The sequence below is a fragment of the Castor canadensis genome, chromosome 14 (genome assembly GCF_047511655.1).
Source record: "Castor canadensis chromosome 14, mCasCan1.hap1v2, whole genome shotgun sequence".
NCBI lineage: Eukaryota > Metazoa > Chordata > Mammalia > Rodentia > Castoridae > Castor > Castor canadensis.
Window position 1 is genome coordinate 18,383,448 of NC_133399.1, and position 23,208 is coordinate 18,406,655.

At 39.3% G+C, this 23,208-nt stretch overlaps 2 pseudogenes; both read right to left on the reverse strand.

Moving 5' to 3' along the window:
* Window positions 1–1,142: 1,142 nt before the first annotated feature.
* On the reverse strand, window positions 1,143–3,296 carry LOC109676065 (olfactory receptor-like protein OLF4; annotated as a pseudogene).
* A 7,255-nt stretch (window positions 3,297–10,551) lies between these two features.
* LOC141416138 (actin-like protein 9) lies at window positions 10,552–22,039 on the reverse strand (annotated as a pseudogene).
* Between the last annotated feature and the right edge of the window lie 1,169 nt (window positions 22,040–23,208).

The window sequence follows — 23,208 nt, forward strand, 5'->3', positions numbered from 1 at the left end:
ATTTGATAATCAGTTTTTTACACTGAGTATTGTAGCTATGATGCATAGCAAACTGAATAAAAATAGAATTCTGATGATAAGAAAAGCCAGCCATCTGTTGTAAGACACCCTAGACTGTTAAAACCCTATACTGTCTAAAAGACTGTGAAAGATAGTGATGCATGAAGGGAAGATAGACCCACAAGGGAAAAAGTGTAGTGTCAGACTTTCCTTAATTATAAAATTATATAAATGGCTTTTATTACTTTTTTATACAAAGAATAAAACACAACCATGTATTTTATAATAAACAATGGACAAAAACTCAATAGGATATAATGTAAGTGATCAGAAATTATTCTCAAGAAATCCATGTTCTTCATTTGTAATAGTGGGACTGATCAAAGGGACAAGAGGCTGGCAAGAGAAGAGAAGAGAATTATAGGGTGAATAATAATGAAATACATTGGATCTGTGTATGCATTTTCTTCCTACACAGGAAAAATGCACTGAAAGCTGTTGAATCTTATGGGATAGTGGGGAAAAGGTAGGGAAAATGTACGTGATAGTAGGAAAAAGAGAGCAACAGAGGGAGTTAGTCTGTTTAAATTACAATATATTCATGGGTGAAATATCATGGGAAGGCCCCATGAGCATGAATATACACTTTAAAAGTGCAAGACAGGAATGCATAACACGACCTATTAGGGGTGGGTAGTAGTTGGAGTGGGGAAGGAGGTGAATAGAGAGGATGGAGGACGAATGTGGTTGACGATATTTGTATATTTGTACAGTTATATGAATACAACAATTAAATCTGCTGAAATTGTTTTAATAGGGGAGGAGGAGGATGCAGAAAAATGATGGATGTGGTTAATCTGATCAAGGCACATTGCACACAGAAACATTTCATAAATAACCTCCCTGTAAACTAACATATGACAATAAAAGTGTAAAAAACTTCATGTTGTGTATAATAAAAAGAAATTCTGGTATTACCAATACCTTAGTGAAATGACTTTAAGAAAGTATCAGATTGATAAAGTGTACTCTGTTTGATGGCAGAGGAAGCAGAATTCTTACAAGATGTTTTGGATGAATTGTGTAGAAATGTTGAAATCAAAGAAACAGAAACTTCTAAAAATAAGTGCAAGAAACAAGAATTACTTCCATGTCTGATCAAATGATGGTAATTTCTTGTTCTGAGGCTTGCAACCTTTTGCTGAACAGTGCTTTTGCAGGATTAAGTCAATGACGGTTTTTACAGTTTCTCTGTCAAAGACATTTTTCAAAGACCTCTTGGTATCTGCATTCCTTAGGCTGTGGATGAAGAAGTTTAGCATGGAGGTGATGACGCTGTACATCACTGATGCTTTTATAGTTGACTGGGAGTTTTGAGTCACAGAAAAATTGAGGTACACACTTAGGCTAGTGCAATAAAATAAGGAGACAACTAGCAGGTGAGACACACAAATGGAAAATGCTTTGTATTTCCCATGATCTTATGAGATGGCAAAGATAAAGGACATGATCTTGGATTAGGAATTCAGGATGCCACTTAGGGGACAAATAGCCAGCAGCATACCTGTTATTTACATCACCATATTAATAAGAAATGTGTCAGAACACGCAAGTTGAAACAATTGGTTAGGTTCATAGAAATAGTGAGAGATTTCCATCACTGTACAAGACAGCTGCAGTACCATGGGGCTGAGTAACAAGGAATTCAGGGCACTTGTGATCCAGGACACCACCACCAGAAATACAGAGCTGGTTGTTTATGATGACCATGAAGTGGAGGATGGGACAGATGGCCACAAAATGGTCATAGGCCATTACAACCAGGAGAAAGTTGTCCAAATATACAAATAATGCAGAAAAATACATCTGGCTGATGCAGTACTAATAAATTATGACCTTGCTCTGTGTCTGGATGCTTACAAGCATCTTTGGGACATTGTTGGAGGTGAAACAGAAGACCACAAAGGACAAATTGGAGAAGAAGTACATGGATGTATGTGGATGAGAGTCTGAAATCAAGGCCAGGATGATGAGATGGTTCCCAGGCACAGGGACCAGGTACATGGACAGGAACAGTCCATATATGAAAGACTGAAGGTCTTGTTTTTGTGAAAATCCCAGGAAAAGAAATTCAGAAATTATGGTATAATTTTTTGGTTCAATGTAAGGTTTGCGACTATCAGAAAAGAGAATAATTACATGAAAACATTTTGTATCTGGTCTTCTTTACATTATGCCTCCTTGCATCTCTGATTAAGAATTCCTGTTCCTGTCTATGTTTTCTTAAATATATTGCCTGGACTACAGGTTGAATAAGTAATTCCTTTATGCAATTGAGATATCTAAATTGAGATCTATCCTTGTTTTTAGCATTGTGAAGGCAATGATTACAGACCTTTTATAGATAAAGAATACAATGGATAAGTGAATTCTCAAAAGTGTTTGTTGTTATCTCCTCGTTTGCATTTCTGATTTTACTGATTAGTGTTTTTTTCTTGCCTCATTTTAGTCAGGTTTGCCAGAAGTCTGTCAAACTTGTTTATTTTCTCAAAGAACCAGCTTTTGTTTTGTTGATTCTTTGTATGTTTTTTGGTTTCTGTTTCATTAATTTAAGCTCTAATTTTTAATATTTATCTCCTACTTGATTTGGGTTTTGCTTGTTCTTATTGTTCTAGGAGTTTGAAATGTAGGATTAGGTCATTTATTTGAGATCTTTCTGTCCTTTTAATATATGCACCCATGGCTATAAACTGCACTGCCTTTGCGGTATCTCATAGGTTCTGGTAATGTTTTCATTTCCATTAACTTCCAGGAAACTTTTAATTTCATCTTTTATTTCATCTATAACCCACTGATCATTGAGCAATGTGTTATTCAGCTTCTAATTGTCTGTACATTTTCTGCTATTATTTTTGTTGTTGAGTTCTAGTTTTAATGCATCAGATTTAATGCATGGAATTATTTCTCTTTTCCTATATTTGCTGAAGCTTGCTTTGTGCCCTAAGATATGATCAGTCTTGGATAAAGTTTCACTGGCTGAGAAGAATGTATATTGTGCAGATGTTGGATGAACAATTCTGTAGACAGTAGTTAGATCCACTTGTTCTATGGTGTGATTTAGTTCTAGAATTTCTTTATTGAGTTTTTGTTTGGATGACATATCTATCTGTTGGTGATAGGGGGGTATTAAAATCTCCTGCTACCACTGTGTTGGAGTCTACATGTGCTTTTAAGTCCTTTAGAGTATGTTTGATGAAATTGTACTGATCATGAAATTCTACTTACCTTTGATGCATATAGGTTGATAGTTGTTATTTGATATGGTGTACTTCCTCATTTATTAGTATGTAGAGTTCTTCTTTATCTTGTTTGATCAATGTAAGTTTGAGGTCTACTTTGTCCGAGATAAGTATTGCTACTCCCGCCTGTTTTTGGGGCCATTGGCTTGGTAAATCTTCCAGCCTTTCACAATGAGCCAGTGTTTGTTTCTGTCAATGAGATGGGTCTCCTTTTTAATCCAGTTTGCCAAGCTGTGTCTTTTGATGGGGAATTTGAGTTCATTTAGATTCAGTGTTAATATTGATATGTATGTCACGATTCATCCTATTTAGTAGTTTTTGTTGTTTAAGTGTCTGTTGTGTGCAGCTGAATCAGTCCTACTCTCTGATTCCTTGTCTTTCATTCTCCTGTGATTTATTTTTAAATTTTTATTGTTTTATTATTCATATGTGCATGCAATGCTTGGGTCATTTCTCCCCCTGCCCCTACCCCCTCCATTACCACCACTCGACCCCCTCCCTCTCCCCCCAACCCCCTCAATACCTGGCAAAACTATTTTGCCCTTATCTCTAATTTTGTTGAAGAGAGAGTTATAAGTAATAATAGGAAGGAACAAGGGTTTTTACTGGTTGAGATAAGGAGAGTTATACAGGGCATTGACTCACATTGATTTCCTGTGCGTGTGTGTTACCTTCTAGGTTAATTCTTTTTGATCTAACCTTTCCTCTAGTTCCTGGTCCCCTTTTGCTATTTGCCTCAGTTGCTTTTAAGGTATCTGCTTTAGTTTCTCTCGTTGAGGGCAACAAATGCTAGCTCATTTTTTTAGGTGTCTTACCTATCCTCACCTCTCCCTTGTGTGCTCTTGCTTTTGATACTTCTCATCCTCTCATGATTTTGTTTGCTTTCATCTTCTGTGTGCAGAATTTCTAGGAGACCCTTTTGTAGTGGTGGCTTAGTGGTCTTATATTGTTTTAGTTACTGCTTATATTGGAAGATTTTTTTTTTTGCTCCATCGATTTTGAATGATAGTTTTGCTGGGTAGAGTATTCTAGGTTGAAGTTATTTTCATTCAGTGCCTGAAATACCTCACTCCATGCCCTTATGCTTATGGTTTCCATTGAGAAATCTGCTGTGATTTTGTGGGTTTACCTTTAAATTTTGGTTTTTTCTCTCTTTCAGTCTTTAGTATTCTTTCTCTGTTCTCTGTGCTTACTGTTTAATATGCTGTGGAAAGGTTTTATTTTGTTCAAATCTGTTTGGTGTCCTTTAGGTTTCCTGTACCTGAAATGGCAATACTTTCTGAAGACTTGGGAAATGTTCTGATATTATTTTATTGACTATATTATGAATCCCTTTGGCTTGGACCGCTTCTCCTTCTTCAATACTCATGATTCTCAGGTTTGGTATTTTGATGGAGTAGGTGATTTCTTGCATATTCCTTTCACAGCTCTTGATTTGACACTGTCCTCATCCAAGTGGCCTTCCTGTACTCTCCTTCATGTTCTGCCATTCCCCACCACCAGCATCACCAAAGGAAGCTCACTGTTCACAGATACCTCAGGCTCTGCAGCAACAGCACATCCCCTGGTGCTAAAGGAAGACCCCATTCCTTGTTTGGCCAAAAAAGGCTTTAGGTCCTGCTCATTTCCTATGATAGGTATTACATGCCACAGGCTCCAGCTGCTTATTTTAAGCCAGGGTCTGCATTTCTTCTTCCACATCTTGCAGAGAGAAGAAAATACTAAATGAGGGTTCATTTAAATGACATCCTTCATCCATTACTCTGCATGTTCCACCCTAATTGGTGGAAAAGAGTACTGGCATCTGCTCCTTCCATAATGATTAAAAAACAGGTCCTGGATGTGGCTAAGTGTACATTGCTTGCCTTGCATGAGTGAGGCCCTGGTTCATTCCCACAACAAACATACACACACACGCACACACACACACACACAAATGCACACAGTGTGTGTATACAACAGGTTCTGTGTGACAGAAAGTGAATGCAGTAAGTGTCTTCCATTAATACTGAGTTGGAACAGGTGGTGGAAAGCACAAATAAGCCCAGAGTTACATGTCTAGGACCCATCATGGTCAACTGCATTGGTCAAGGTGTATGAGGTCTAGAGACTGTGTAGAGACCCTCCACTCATCTAGGAGAACTTGTGATTGAATGCATGGGTCCAGCTGCAGAGCAGCCCATATCCCCATGGTTGATCAGAAAATCAGGATATATGGGCCATCTGAGCCAAACTTTGATCATGAACCACACTGGCATTGGGAATCTGAAAAGGGGACAGAGAAGCTATGGGCTTAGGGCTGTGTACTCTGACCTGATGTGCTGTCCATACTTCACAACCTGACTCATTGTCACAGAGCCACTGTCACTCTGTTTCACAGAGGCACAGATTGTCTTCTCCTCCTGCTCTCATGCTTCCTGATGACATCATGTTGTCTGAGTTGTGGATCATGCATCACTGGCCCCAGCTCAATGCCTCTTGCAGGACCAAGGAACACAAAGGATTGCTCTCTACACGTGCCTGGTTACCTGGTCTCAGTTATGTCAGTTAAGGTGGAGTGGGCCTTGCCTCAATAATATCTCATCCTGAGTCTGAGCAGCTGCAAGGAGAGAGAGCTGCATGATGCAATTGGGAACCAGGAGTGGATTGAAGTCTTTTCAAAACTTCATTTCATCGGTGAAGAAATTGTGATGTTTTCTGTAGGTTGTCTTCTGCTAGAAATTAAATATTGTTCTCAGGAAAATTACAGGATGTGTGGGTGCTCACAACACAGCTGCTAAAAACATAGGTTTCAGGTGCCATGAGTTGAGCAAGTCCTTGGTTTCTTGGGCCTCGGTTTCTTCATCAGTAGGAGAGTGGTGACCTCAGACTACTCTTATCCAGTGTGTAAGGAACTGTTCTGTGCAAACGAAAAGCATAGAACTGTCTATAGAAGGTCATGGTGCCACTGACTGTACTCAACTCTGGTGCACTCCCATGATGTGTCCTGTCCCATCTAGAAAAGTGGACTGTAGATCTGTCTCCAAGACCAGGGTGGGCCTGATGTTTCCTCTGCCATTTCATCTTGGTTGAGGAAGTCTGAATCTTTCACATAAACTGTTCTGCCAGCTGAATATTCTTTCTCTTTCCTATAGCATTCTTCCTGCAAGATGAGGTCTGTGCACATACGTAGCTATGACTGACCAGGAAATTTGATTTCACAGACATGTGCATAGTCTTGAACAAAAGGAATGCTTTCCCTTCTACTAAGTATATCAGGTGGGTCACATGAGCAGCTGTTTTCTGTCAAGAATGTTCATCCAAATCTTGTGCAAGTTCTCTGGCAAGGACCAGCCTCCACTTTGGAATTTGGCTACTCTCACAAAGAAAGAAAGGACTAATGGAGCAGTGCGATGAATAGATTCCAGCTTGTTAGGAGTTGAAAGAAATGTGTGCAGCATATACAAGTGACTGACATGCTTTACCTGGTCAGACCCTTTCCAGAGAATCTGGTGGTCAGACACCCCAGGTCGTGTTGGCTGTGCTTTCCTTAGATTTCAGCACAGGGCATGATCAATGAATATTTGCAGGTTGATGCATCAATGACTTTAACCAGAAATTGAGGAAATGGGGAAACTGTGCTTGGGAGAGTGCAGAATCTAGGGGGTGGTGGTCAGGTTGTATGTTAGGGTCTTGGGGGATATCAGTTCTCATGAATAGGGTCAGGTGTTGGATAGAGCCTTACTTATGATTGATTGGAGGAGGTGAAATTTCTAATTTCTTTGTGGTAGTGAACTCTTCCTCACTTGGAATGTGCAAACGCTCCTGTAGTAGTAGGGCTGTACATGAAATTTCTGGTGAGATAACTTGAGAGCTGTGTTAAGTGTAGCTTGGTATAAATGAGAGTCCTGTGGCTTTCATAGTAGGCTTAGGGCCAGAGGTATTTTTTCAGCTCTCTCACTGTCTGTGATATCATTGAGTCAACCTAGTCCTCTCTCCCCTCTCTTTTACCTCTTCTCACCTCTCTCCCTCTCTCCTACTGCTGACTCTGTCTGTTCCCACTTCTGCTCTCCCTCTCGCTCTTTTTACCTCTCTTCCTTCTCCCTAACCCTCCCTACTCTCATTTGGGGTGAGTTTCACTTCAGGTCTTAGTACTGGCTTCCTTCTGACCTTGTACTAAACATAATGCAGTTTTGGGCATCTTGAACTTGGACGTGCTGCCCCCTTGTGGATAAAATAATGAGTGTGCACTTAAACTCCCAGATTCAGATTAAAGGGGTGGGGGAATTCTTGAACATCCATAGATTGAAGCTGGTGTGAGGGAGGGGGACCCATGACAGTTTATGTGCAGTATGTGTGTGTGTGTGGGTATGTGTGTGTGAGGTGTGTATATGACAGTATGTGTGTATGTGAGGTGTGTGTGTGTGTGAGGGGTGTGTGTGTGTGTGTGAGGTGTGTGTGTGTGTGAGGGGTGTGTGTGTGTGTGAGGGTTGTGTGTGTGTGTGAGGGGTGTGTGTGTGTGAGGGGTGTGTGTGTGAGGGGTGTGTGTGAGGTCTGTGTGTGTGTGTGTGAGGGGTGTGTGTGTGTGTGAGGGGTGTGTGTGAGGTCTGTGTGTGTGTGTGTGAGGGGTGTGTATGTGTGTGTGTGAGGTGTATGACAGTTAGTATGTGTGTGTGTGTGTGTGTGTGTGTGTGTGTGTGTGTTCTGAACTCATCATGATTGGGATCTAAGGATCTTGGACTTGCTACCTTACTTTAGACTGAGAATGCAGTCCTTAGACTGGAAACAGTGCGGCAGTTTAGGTGGGGTAACCAGGACCCTTATCCGTTCTTGTTTTCTGGCAAAAGACTTGGGAAGGGGTGAACAGGAAGCATTTACTTTGGGGGTAATTCCAGTGTAGCTGTGATGCTGAAATACAGAGAGAGAGAGAGAGAGAGAGAGAGAGAGAGAGAGAGAGAGAGAGAGAGAGAGATATAGAGGGAGAGGACGTAAGAAAAAGACATAGAGAGCCACAGAAAGGTAGAGACACTAATCATTAGAGAGAAAGAAACACAGGAAGGGGGCAAAGATTAAAAAGTCAGGGGTTTTGTGAAGTGGTGCACACTTGTATACCTGTACTCCCAACTACTTCATACTTCAGAGGCTGAGGCAGGAGGATTGTTTGAGTCAAGTGCTTGAGGCCAGCTTGAACAACATAGGAAGATTCTTTCCAAAAGCTAAAACACAATACAACATGAAAAAATAAAACATGAAGGATGCAGAGAAAGACAGGGAAGGACAAAATGTGTGAGAGCTCCTGTGTAATCAATGATGAAGGAATGAATGGATAAATTATTCCTTGTGCTGAAGGGATAAGGACCTGGTATGTGGGTTGGCGGTGTGGCTCAAGTGATAAAAGACCTGCCTAGCAAGGATGAGGCCCTCAGTTCAAACCCCAGTGTTGCCAAAAAAAAAGGAAAAGAAAGGACCTTGTATGACATGTATGACCTCTGGCATTTTCTCTTTATGGTACTGATGAACTGACCGATGGGGTCTCCACTGCTGAGTGAATGTCATGAGGTTCTTCCAGCTGGGTTGGAGTGTGTGAGATGCGGTGCCTGGCTCTGAAGAGGACTCCAGGTGTCCTGTGGGGAGAATGACCAGTCTTCTCTCAATGAAGGGACAGTTTCAAACTCTCAGCCCTGGTATGGACATGTTTGGATAGGGAGGCTTGATAGTACAGGGCGGGTCCCAGACAAAGGACAAAGGCCTAGGGACTGTGTTCAGCTATGGGCTCTGATGTGTTCTGGCCTCTGAACTCATCTGTAGCAGAATGGGGTGAAATGAAACTGAAATGCCTGGGACAATTGGCCTTATTACCTTTCTGGGATCAAGTGGAGGGAGCTAGTGTTGTAAGGAGCACTCACTGAAGTATCTGCCCAAGGGTTACATTGGGCTGAGAAACCCTTGGATACATGACCAACGTTTGTTTTCTTAGTCTGTATTGATAGGTAGGATCCTGTGAAGTGGTCCTGGTTTGGGTTCTAGGAAACCTGTGAAAGCTCCACAGAGGGCTGTTCTGGAGATTAAACATTGTATAATCCTGAAAGTGTGTCTTTGGAGAGCATCTGTGGTGAAATTGGGAGATCACACAGATCAGAGCTTGAGGTATCAATGGAATTGTCACAGGTTGATCCCTATGAAGGATCAGAGACAAGGGTAGGCTCTAAATTCCAGAGCCTTTTTGGGAGGATGGAGGAGTTGATGAATGGAGTCAGAAGGGGCCTGAGGATAGAAACTATGTGGGTGTGTTTCTTGGGGAAATGGAGCAAGAGTGTGATCTTTGAATACTAGGGCCATCCTGGGTTTTGAAGTTTTGATGTTGGTGTTCATTGTACACTATATATTAGAGATAGTGTGTGGGAGAAATGATGACAAGGGCACAGGTGTGGGAGGTTTGGGGGAACAAATCATGAGGGGGAAGGGACAGTTTCAGCCTTGAGTTTTGGATACCAGGGATACTTTAATGGTCATTGTATGGGAGACCACTGATATCAGAATATGGGTTTCTGTGGTAGGTGGAGACTTGTATACAGAGTCTGTGAGTAAACTAGGAGGAGGGTGCATTTGGGGTTCTGAAAATCAGTGGAACTTAATGGATACCTTTAGGAGCATTAGAAATGGGGTTAAGATCATGTAGGGTTTGGACCGCCCTTGTTAGAATTCAGGAAGTGTTCATGGAGAACCCTGTACAGATTCCTTGGAGAAAGGCTTCAGGTAGGCTTTGAGGAGCACTTCAAAATTGTGTGAGATGGAGATTTAGAGACCTAAGCAGTATTGGGGGCTTTATCTAAACGTCATGTTGATCATATTAGGGGTCAGAATCTGATGGTGTCTGGAGAGATCATGTGTGTGTTTGTGCTTCTCCAAAGTTAAGGTGCCTTGTATTTGTGTGTTTGAGCTAAAGATTCCTGATTGATAGGATTAGAAAAGAATTTTGTGTCATAGGTTGGTTATGGGAGAGGTTGATTTAGAATTGGGGTCTCAGAGAATGGGTCATGGGATATATTATTGGACAGATTCTAGCCAGGGATGTTTTGGGGGGAATCTCAGTGGGATGGGTATCTGGTTAGGTTCAGAACCTAAGAGGCATCTGGGTGAGTCTTTGTAGATGGAGTGGTCAGAGGACAATAGAACAGAGCTGAGTATGTAGAAAGTCTTTCCTCCCCAATTGTCTTCCTACCTGATCCCTGGGTCATTAGCAATTGCCATATATGAGGTAGGATCCTGTTCCTCATACTGGACCCACAGGACCCAGAAGGACTGAAAGTGTCCAGGGAGGCCAGATGAAGCCCCTGTTCCACACCGAGACATTTTTGGTGGATTGGGCAGTCACCACCACATGGGTCATAAGGGGGAGAGCATGCAGAAGCTCCACCATGAAGTTAATGAACTGGGTTAAGAGCAAGGAACCTCCACACAGCAGCATGTTCTGGGCAACTTAGAAGCTGGTGTTCCTGGAGTACCTTGCAAAGGCTCTGTTCAGGCATGGTGCAGAGGTCCACAGGCTACAGCCCTGGGATCTCCAGGGAATGGAAAATAACTCTGGACAGTGGAACAGCTCATTGCCCAGCATGACAGCCCAGCTCTCAGGCAGCTTCGGGAAATTCTAGCAGTCCTGATGCAGCTACACCTGCTTCTTAGGGAAACTCAAAGTGATGTAGCAGTAAGGATGTTTGATATTCTCCATAGTGACCAGGTCCTGCTGTCACAGTGAGAAGCCAGAGCTCAGCAGCAACTCTGCCAGAAAGATGGTCAGATCGTTCCCAGCCAGGTCTAAGAACTTCATGGCCTGAGGCAGGTTGTAGCCCTCTTAAACAGGCACCATGTTGCTAACCCCATGGCCATTGTCCACCATGTGCTCACTGACATGCCTGTGAAGAATAGAGTGACAAAACCAAACTAGGCACCACATACATGGCTGGTGAGCACATTGACTAGAGGGCCACTTTCAGCAGCTTCTTGCACTCGGTGTTGTGCTGAAGGGCAGACCAGAGAAGAGCAGCAGGTGGTGTGGGCTGCCACTTGGAGGTCATGTTCCTGCATATGGCACCAGATGAGTTGGCTGCTACCCAGTCCACTACAATGCCATTATGGATAGGCTGCACCAGTGCCAGCTCTCACACTGTCGTCTTCCACCCCACCTGGCAGGAACAATACTTTATGGTGCCATACCTCACCTAAAATAAACTACATTATCTACCTCACTACATCTCTGTGTCCTGCCTTCTTTTCACAGGGGATGCAAGAATCTAGGTGACTTCTAGCCAGACTTTCCAGAGATTGCTGAGTCCTACAGCTATGCTGCAGAATTTTTCACCAAGATTGAACTGGGGCTCCTGGAACTGGGGACAATTTACATCCATGGCTTCAGGAGGCTTGTTGGGCTGCTTGGTAAGGCTGCCCACTTTTCACTGGAGTGGAAAGCTGCAGCAAGAAGAGGCCAGGTCAGCCAGGTTTTAGAGGGCCTACAGGGAAATGGGAGGGCCAGTGGTCTAGGACAGCACCCTACTGGGCCCTGTGTTCTGAAGACTTCACAATGCAGGGTGACGGTTGGGCCCCCTTTTGTCTCAGGGCCCTCATCTATTCAGGATTATCCCCAAAATGCCAACTTTGAACACAGAGTATGGGCCCCTGACTCAGCTCCTGGATTCCAGAACCACCTCCATGGACAACACACATACAGTCTCAAGTTCATGTACTCATCTACTGCCCAGAACTGACAACAAACATTCAAGGTTCCTTCTGTGGATACCTTGCCATGACTCCTGACAATATTGAGCAGAAGGTAACTGTCCAGCTTGGCTTTCTGATTTGCTAAATGAATGAGGTCAGCCTAGCATAGGGTTTAGGGAGAGATAGGGAGGAATAGGGGCATCCTATTCTGTTTTATTCTACCTACTCTTTCCCTCTTGCCTGAATCACACTCCACATTCTGTTTTGCCCAGCAGACATTTGCCATTTCAAATACAGATTCTACCTTTCTCTGTCCCCAGATTCTCTGGTTTCCTCTCTGAGGCCTCACTGTATGGAGCAAGGGTTATGCCTTCTCTCCAGGAAGAATTCTCTGCTCCCCAACCCCTGGGAGTGGAGCCCTGTGGGATACAGGCCTTCAAGTACAGATAGAAGTGAATGTGCTTTAGGAAGCAAAGGATAGTAGGGCTGAGGATGTAGCTCAGTTGTAGAGCTCTTACCTAATGTGTGTAAAGCCTTGGGTTCGATCCCCAGCACTCCGAAACAAAAGCAAAACCAATGGAGAGAAGGCATCACAGTGTATTAGGAGAGTTGTGTCAAACCCAGGACTGATATCTGTTGTGAGAGAGAAATTTTAAAAAATGTGACTAAGTTACATTGTAAGCTCTTACGGAAATGTCACAATGTACCCCTTGTGCAAATATAACCTGCTAACAAAAGAAAATTTTTCTTTGTGTGTGTGCACACACAGAGGGATAAAATCACCAGGAACAGCACTATTGAATGAAAATGAGTTTATTTCTCTAATTGTGTGTTGATGCCTTCCTCAGCCAGTGAGTAAGGTCTATTGAATAGTGGGTTTTTTGGACACTTAAATTAATTCATTTATTTAAGTTAAGTGTGAGTGATCTAATGTATGCTGGTGAAAATTTTCATTCACTCAGAAATTTATTGAGGATTGTTTTGACTGGTCACAACAAATTCACTGATTTCAAACATGGTTTTCTGATACATTTACTTCCTTTTTATTGGGATATATTTATTTTACAACTTGGGATTTTCATTATGATACTTCCATACATGTGTATGATGTACTTTGATCATACTCACTGCCTTACTCTTTCTTATGTCCTCTTCTGCTATCAGCTCTTCACTTCCTTTTCCACATCCCTAGGAGTCCTCCTTCTATCCATTTTACTTTTGTGTGCTTTTTTCTCCCTAGATTCCACATATGAGAGAAAACCTGTGGTACTTCCTTTTCTGGGAATGTCTTATTTCAGTTAACCTACCAATGACATCATTTGTTATTCTTTACTACTGAGACCCCACTTTTTATATATACCATTTTTTCTTTATCCATTCATCACTGTGTGGACATCAAGGCTGATTCCATATTTTGAATAGTGTGATTAGTGCTAGGATGAACATGCGTATGCAGATATATCTGTAGTAAGCTGACTTTCTTTAAGCTATATATCTAGAAGTCATGTGGCTGGGTCATCTGTGCTATTTTAATATTTTGAGGAACCCCCAAATGTATTTCCATAGTGACTGAACCAATATACATCCCACCAGCAATAAATGAGCATTTTTTTTCCTTCATGTTCCTGCCTGGATTTGATGTTATTTGTTTTCCTGATTATAGCCATTATTACTGGTAAGGTGGACTCTCAGTGCAGTTTTGATCTGCATTGATAAGGATATATAACTTTATCTCATGTATTTTTCACCCTTGGTGTTTCTGCCTTTGAAAACTGTCAGTTCTGTTCATTTTTCTATTTACTGATTGGATTGTTTGCTCGTTTACTTTTTTGAGTTCTTTATACACTCTTGATATTAATCTCCCATTGGTTTAATACCTGGCAAAGATTTCCTCCCACTCTATAGGTTGTTTTTCTCAGTTTGGATTGTTTCTTTTGCTGTGCAGACGGTTTTTAACTTAATTCAATCTCGTTTGTCACTTCGTGTTCTTATTTCCTGAGCTTTGGTGCTCTCTTCAGAAAGTCATTTCTGATGTCTGCACCTTGAAGGTTTGTCCTGTGTTTCCCTCTACTAGCTTCAAAGTTTTAGATTTTGCATTAATGTCCTTGAAATGTCTTCTACGTGTGGATATCAAGTTTTTGCAGCACCATTTGTTAAACAGGTGATCTTTTTTTCCTGATGTATGCTTTTTGTGGGTTTTGCCTGGAATCAGATGGATGCAGCTGTGCTGGAGATATTTCTGGATCTCCTATTGTGTTGCATTGGTCTAAATGTGTTTTTTTTGCCAGTACCATGATGGTTTTGTGACAATCGCTTCTTTGAATAGTTTGAAGTCAGGTATTGTGATACTTCCAACAATACTCTTTTTTGCTCGAATAGCTTTGTCTATTTGGGGTCTTTAGTATTTCCATATGAATTTTATGATTCATTTTTCTTTTTTTGTGGAGAAAGCCTTTGGATATCTGGTAGGGATTGCAATGAATTTGTGTATCAAGTTTGGCAATTTGGCCATTTTATTTATCTTCATTATTCCAGTTCATGAACAAAGGATGTCATTTTTTTCTTCAGTTCTTTACACATTGCATTGTGAAGGTGTTTAACATTTTTGGTTAAGTTTATTCCTGGCATTTTTGAGCCTATTGTGAGTAGGATTATTTTCCTGGCTTCATTTGTCATGAGTTCATTGCTGGTATATAGTAAAGCTACTAATTTTTGTGTGTTGATTTTGTATCTTGCTACTTTGTTGAAAGTATTGATCAACAGTCCTCCACTTTCATCCTAAAGTATAGGATCAAATCATCTACAAGCAGGAATAATTTGACTTGAACCTTTCCTATATTTATCTTTTTTAATTTTTATCTTGTTTTGTTGTTATGGTTAAGATTTCAAGCAGTATAGTGAAGATGGGTGGTGATATGGGATAATTTTATTTCATTACGAGTCATTTCTTTAGATTTCAGTGGTATCTGTCAAAATATTACCATTTTCATCTACTATATTTTATTTTATTATTTTTGTGATATAGGGTATTGATGGCTGGGATTACAGGCATGTAACACCATGCTAAACTATAATTTTATTAATTTATATCTACTCTCTCTTTCTTCTTATTTGTTTGGCCAAGGGGTTGTTAACCCTGTTTATATTCTCAAAGAACAAATTATTTGCTTCATTGATCCTTTGCATTATTCCATTTCATTTAATTTCAGCTCTGATAGTTCTTATTTCTTTACTTCTACTAATTTTGGGATTGATTTCTTTTCTAATGACATTTAGGTATATAATTAGGTTATTTATGGGAGATCTCTGATCTCTTAATGTGGACAATAATAGCTATAAATTTCCTTCTTAAAAAGGCTTTCATTGTATCTCATAGGTTCTGATATGTTGTGTTTTATTTTCATTTCATTTTAAGAATTTCTAATTTCAACTTTATATCCTCAATGTCTTGTCATTCAAAAGCAAATTGTTTAATGTGCACAAGTTTATACTTTTTCAGTAGTTTCTCTTTGCAATTTTATTCCTCTGGATCTAATAAAGAAAGATGTTGTTAATTTTTCTTCCATTTTGAAGGCTTGCATTATGCTTTAAAACACGATAGATTTTGGAATAAGTTCTATTTATTGCAGGGAAAATATATATTACACAGCTCATAAGTGAATATTCTATAGGGGTCCATTAAGTCCATTTGATTCTGAATTTCTTTGTTGATTTTTTTTCCCAAACAACCTATCTGTGGTGAGAGAAGGATAGTTAAAATTAGTTACTAAGTTGTGTTAGGGAGTCTGTCATTTTATATCCAGTAGTGTATGTTTTATGAAATTGGATGGGCCAATATTCAGAGCATATATATTTACAGTTGTTCAAACCTATTGATTCCTTGTTTCCCTTTGATAAAGGGAATTTCTTGCACTTGTTTTACTCTCACAATTATTTTCAGTTTGATTTCTACTTTGTCAGATATGAGTTGACCTACATTTGCTTGTTTCGGGGTTTGATGTTTTTGGAATATCCTTTGTCATGTTTTCAATTTAAGTCTTTGTCTTTTTGATGGAGGTGCATTTATTTCCTGTAAGCAACAAATGATTGCATCTTGTTTATTAATCTAGTCCATCAGTTCTCCAATCATTCAGAGATATTATTAAAAGATCTGTACTAATCCCTACTTCATTATTTTTTTAATGTTTAATTCATTTCTTATACTCATTTGCTTATCTACTTTTTCTCATGAGAATTCTTTCCTATATTCTCATGATTGTGTTTTAATTCCTCATCTGTGTTTAGGATTCCTTTAAGTATCTCCAAAGATTCTGCTTTAATGGTAATGAATTCCTTTAATCTTATCACGAACGTGTTTGTTTCTCCTTCAATTATGTGGATATTAGTTGGAAACAGTTCTCTATGGTGGCAGTTATTTTATTTTAAGGCAGCAAACATACCATCCCATGTGCTTCTATGTTAGTGTTTCTTATGAGCAATCTGCTGTAGTTCTGATGGTTTTGTATTTGTATGTAATTTGGAATTTCTCTCTGGAATCTTGATATTCTGCCCTTATTTCATGAATTTTAATGTTTTAATTAGAACACACATGGAGAGGTTATTTGCTGTTCTTATCTGTTTAGTTCTAAAAATTTACTGAATCAGAATTCTCATCACTGTCCCAAGATTTGACAAATTTTCTGGTATTATTTTGTTGGCATACTTTCTGTGCCTCTAGTGTCTACCTCTTATAGGGAATGAAAATAAAAATTACATTGAAATTCTTCCTCACTGATTTCAAAATGGCTGTCATCAAGAAAACAAAAAAACAACAGATTCTGGTGAGTATGCAAAAAAATAGAAACTTTACACAGTGCTGTTGAGAAAGAATTTAGTGCAGTTACTATGGAAATCAGAAGAAAGGTTCTGCAAAATCATCAAAACTAGAAATAGAACTTCCATATGATCCTGCCCTACCAGTCTTGGACACAACCTAAAAGTATTTAGGAAAGCAGATACCTGAACACGCCTATTAATTATGGCAGTATTCACAACATCCAACTTTTGAGTCAGCCTGTATGCTCATTAATTGATGACTGGATGAACATAATGTGGTATATATACACAATTAATGATTATTCAGTCATAAAGAAGAATGAAATTAGGCCATTTTCAGGAAAATTGATGGAATGGCAGATCCTGATTTAGAATGAGATAAGTCAAGGTCAGAAAGACAAAAATCATGTCTTTCACATGCATAATCCAGATCTAAAAATAAGTAAGACATGAATGTGAGAGGGAGAGTTTACCTGTGGGTTGGGGTGAAGGAAAACAAATCAATGGGGTAAATATGATTTAAATGCACCATATGTGTATATGAAAATAGCATACTGAAACATTCATTTTAAAAGTGGGGATGAAGGAGATTAGAAAGTAATGGGGCATGAATATGATTAAAATACAACCTAGTATGGTTAGAAATAAAATTTTGCTGTTACTGGAGTCACATTAACAAGATACAGTGTCTTTGCTTCCCCAACAAATGTATATCCTTGGACAAATTAGTTAAATTGTCCGTATTTATGTTTTTATCTGCAAATGTGGACTCTACTCATAAGGTGTTTGTATACTTAAATGAAGTGACAGTTGTTTAACACATATCTCTTAAGCTGTAGACTGGCATAAAATTCATTATCTTTCTTAAAATTTGGTGAACAAAAGAGAAAACGAGCATGAGCACAAAGGAATATACTTTTATAATTTGGAAGAAATATTTTTGATAAAAATAAATGATTTCATAAAAACTCCTACACACACTGAATAATTAAGGTTTTACTCAATAACAAAAATTCAACATCATTAATGAAATGTATAAAAGTAATGAAAAACCTCACTTAAAGGGAAAGCAAGAAACAAATTGATTTTCATCTTTGTAATACTCTGACCAATTCTTAATGCAAGAAAAAGCTTTAATTTTGGAAATAATGTTCCCCAAATATGAGACACACAACTTATTTCATAGCAAAATCTTTGGCAGCTTTTCCACTGAATACAGAAGAAATAGAGGAGATCCATGTCCACCTAATAGTCAAGTATCATATTAGCCACATAAATAGAAAAATAAGATGAATAAATAATGCAAATTGTGAGATAAATTTGCCATTAGAAGATTATATGCCCGTAATTTCCTAAAACTACCAATATCACAAATATGGAACTCAAAAGTGAATTAAACTTTGATATAAGAAATGCTGACTTTCTTTTTTAAAGTAGCATATATTAATTGTACAAAGGTGTTTCATTGTGACACCTTCATACATGCATATAATGTATGTTGATCAAATTCACTTCATTATAATATTTTATCTCCCCATATTTTACAACAAAAAATAACCTGACAAAGGCTGCAGTTTTCCTTTTATCAATCTTTATAAGCTACTTAAGGTAGATGTGACAAATATTTATTGTATATAATATGTTACATACATACATTTGCATATAACTTGACAAATTAGGAGATAGGTACATATACTATGAGTATGTATATATATATAATGTAGATAATGAATAGAGGTTGATGAGGAAGGATAGAAAAAATACATTTCTGGGCACAGATGGGAAGCTTATTTTTTTGGTTATCTCTTTGCTCTCTGCTAGAATTTATCTGTGAAATCAATCCATTGACAGAGAAAATGCCTGAATATTTGTTTTACTATATGTTAAACTGGTCCTACAATTCTAAGGTTCACAAGAAAGAGGAAATCTGCAAAATGTGTCTCAGGAATATTACAAAAGACAAAATTAGAATATAAATATTCTACTAGTTTTAAAACCATACTATTTTTAATATGTTAAGTACATGACATGATTTCAATATAAAAATAATGAAAAAAATATAATGGATGCATTGAAAACAGTGTGATTCATATTTACAAATTTAGTACATGAAAATACAATAACTTATGGTAAATAACAAATAAGAAGGGAACATGAAGGTGAAAAGGACAAGTCAGCAAGGTTTTCAGGAATGATTTCAGATTCATTGGAAAGAAAAAAATTCAGAGAAAAATCAATCATGAAGATATGAAAGGTGCAGATTGTGGAAATCCTAACTCTGCTAGAAAAAGTAGGTTTTCAAATACTGAAGTAAATTACATTCTTAATTTGAGTATCTGACTTCTAGAGAGGTGAAGCTTTATCATCAGACCCTGTTTTTTAAGACACATGAAAGTTAAGTTTTCAGAAGTCTTATTGCACCTAGAATTGGTTTTATCCCAGAACCCATACAGGAAATTCCTATCTGGCCTTACAAAATGCCACAGCATTTGGGAGCTAAGATGCAGCTGAGAAGTCCTTCACTTATAGCCAAGATGGAGCAGAGGTCCAAGGCCACCATGACCTCATCCTGGTGCTGTGGTAGACAGGGAGGAAGGTGACTCAGACACTGCAGAAACCATCATGCTGAACTTCAGGAACTTGGCTTCATTGAATGTGTCAGGCAGGTTCCTGGACAGGAAAGCCACAGCTGAACCTTTGTAATAAATGATGATGATGTAGCCATGTTCAGAGTGCACATCTGTGTTTAAAAATATCCTAGGGGAGGAGATATTCCCAGTTAGATTCCACAGACAGTTGGATCATGATGCAGATGGGGATGATGAAGATAGGTTCTTTTGATACCAGAAATCACCTCTTTCTTCTTCCTGGAGAAGTGATGTTGAAGGTCAGAACCATAGTAAAAGTTTTGGTCAAAACAGTGGAAATAGCCACCAAAAACACAATTCCTAATGTGGTCTGCTGCAAGATGCAGGTTGCTGTGTTAAGATGGGCAATGAAGAACCAGTAACTGAGAATGCAGAAGGTGAGAGAGACAGGATGTAGCAGAAAGCCTGGTTATTGACCTTGACAATTGGAGTGTCTTGCTACTTTGCAAGGTCCCCAGATAAAACAGCTGTGACAGTAGAGAAAAACAGGACAATGCAGGCTAAATCCACCAATAAGGAGTCTTCATAGGCTTAACGCATGCAGAAAGATACGAGGGAATATTCAACATCTTGGGTGATACAATCTCTGAAGAAATTAGGATTAGAAGAAAAGTACATCAATATAATGAAGCCTATATATGATAAAACTATAGACAAAAACATACAAAATGGGAAAAACTGAAATCATTATCTGTAAAGTAAGGAATGAGACAAGATTGCCAACTCTTCCCAATCTTATTCAATATAGTACTGCAATTCTTAGCAAGAGCAATAAGGCAGGAAGAATAAAAGGAATTCAAATAGGGATAAAAAGACTAAAATTATTCCTATTTGCATATCATATAATCCTATACATGAAAGACAGATTCATCAAATACCTTTTAGGTCTGAGAACCCCTTTGAATGTATCAAGACTCAAAATTAACACACAAAATAAGTAGTTCTTTGTATATGCTGAGAAAGAATTCGAGAAAACAATTCTATTCACAATACCCTCAAAAGAAAAAAAAACTAGAAATAAACACAAATAAGGAAGTGAATTGACTCTACAATGTAAACTATAAAACCTTGAAGAAAGAAGTCAAAGAATACAACAAAAGTTGGGAAGGCTTCACATATATGTGGATTGGGAGAACCAATATTGTAGAAATGGCAATGTACAGGTAGAATTCAGTTCACACCAAAAATACCTATGTCATTATTTGGAGAAGTAAAAAAATTAATATTAAAATTCATATGAAAAACAGAGCCTGAACAGGAAGTACAACTCTGAGCAAAAAGAGGTAGGCCAGATGTTTCACAGTACTGTATTTCAAAAGTCTATATTCAAATAAATGAGAAAACCTGGAAGAGCTGAACAAATTTATAGACACATGTCATTCCAAAACTGAAGCAAGAGGATATAAATCACCTTAATAAATCTATAACTAGAAATGAATTGAAGCAGCAGTAAAGACTCTCCCCCAAAACAAGTCCAGGACCTGAAAGATTCACAGCTGAATTCTACCAGACACTTCAGTTTCATCTCAGGGATGCAGGGACATTTCAACATACACAAATCATTAAATGCAATACCACATATTAACAGAACCAAAGACAAAAGCCGCACGACCATCTCAACACATGTGAAAAAGGCCTTTGATAAAATTCAACATCCTTTCACGATAAAAGATCTAATGAAACTAGGAATAGAAGGAATGTATTTCAACATAGTAAAGCTCTATATCACAAGTCTATAGCCATGACCCCTGGAAGCCCAGACCTCGGCACAAGTAGGTTTAAGCCACATGGCTTTGCTGCTTCATGGGCACCTGCAGCTTGCTACTCAGTGACTGGAGCTCGCTGTCACACATGGAATTGAACCAGAGGCTCCACGCTTTGCTATTCTGCTGGCACCAGGAGGCTTTCCTTCCCACAGAACTCCATACTACCCCAAACCAGGATAAAGGCCCTGCTGCCATGTCAAAGAGTGTGAACCCAGTTCCTCCACTGAGCAGTAATCTGACACACTGTGGGTGCCAGAAGACATGCTTCCTTAAGGTGTAAAAGGCTCAGAACTCCCCACCACTCCTTCCCATAGGAGAGCCCCTGTCTCCCAGATTTCTCACTGAGGAGAGGAAAGCAATAACCTGCTTTCTGTCAGAGGCACTACAACACCTGCTTGCCCAGGGTGTATAGATGCCAAGCACTTCCCACTGTGTCTGCCTGCAGGATAGTCCCATCTCTGTTGTCTAAGCAGCTCCTCCACTGAGAAGTATTCTGATACTCTGTGGGCACCAGGAGACCCGCCTCCCACAGTATACACAGGCCAGCACTTCCCACTGTGCTGAAAAGCAGGACAGCCTCTACTCTCCCTTTAAAGAGCAAGCATGCCAGATTACCCACTGAGTAGAGGAAAGCAGTAACCTTCACTCTGTGGGTGGTGCCAGAAGGCCTGCTTCCCCAAAGTGCACAGTCTATGCAATTCCAACCACATGTGCCTTCAGGAGAGTCCCATCTCCCAAGTTTTAAGAGGTGGAATCTCATGTCCTCCACTGGGTGACAATCTGCTGCTCCACAGATGTCAGGAGGCCTGCACCCCATGATTCACAGACGCTCAGCACTTCCCACCATGCCTGACCACAGGGTAGTCCCTGCTCATACACTAAAGAGTGAGAACTCCAGACTCCCTGCTGAGGGGAAGAAAGCTGTCATCTGCTATTCTTTAGGTGGCTCCAGAAGACCTGCTTCCTCAAGCTGCAAAGAGGCCCAGTACTTCCCACTGCACCTGCCTGCAGGAGAGCCATGTCTCCCCCAAAAGCTGGAATCCCTGATTATCCACTGTATGGTATTTTGCTACTCTGCAGGTGCCAGGAGACCTGCCTCCCACAGTGCACAGAGGCCTAGCACTCACACTGTGACCATGGAAGAGTCCTAGCCTCCATCCAAAGGCATGAACCCAGATACATCACTGAGGGGTGGAAAGATGAAATCTCCACCACAACAAGAGCTTGTAAGGGGATATATTTCTAGCATACCACTCTCTGAGGGAATCTGCTGAAACCCCAGAGTAAAAAGCTCAAAACTCCAGCTATAGGGGCACATAAGATTAAAACCTCAACCAAAAATAACTCCTGATGTGAAAATCTCAATGCAGAATGAAACAGCAAGGCAATAGCTTTCCATCAAAAGCCTACCTCACCACTAAGGATCTAAACACCTAAATAGAGAAACAGACATCAATTTTAGGAAACAATAGTAAAATGATTAATGACATCAAAAAAGAGATATAAAAGCTAGTATCTTATATCAGAGATAAGCAATTAGATGAGCTCAAAGAGAATATAAACAGATGAATGATATTAAAAAGATTAAGCAGCATATGAAAGAGGAATTCCATAAAGATAAGGAGACCCTGAAAAAAACCAATCTGAAATAAACAACTTGATATCCCAAATAAGAATCTCAATCAAAAGCTTGGTCAACAGAGTGGAGCGAGTTGAAAATCAAATATCAGGAACAAAAGACAAAATAGAAGAATTAGATCAAACAGTAAAAGATCACAAAAGAATCTTAAGAAAATATGAATGGACTATGCAAGACACCTGGAATACTATGAGAAAACCAAATCTTTGTATCCTGGGTATAATCAAAACACTCATCAAACAGAATAAGGAAAGAATACTGAAAACTGCAAAAGAAAAAGACAAGTCAAATATAAAGGCAAACCCTTTAGAACAACAGCACAAACACTGAATGAAAAAGGTCATGGA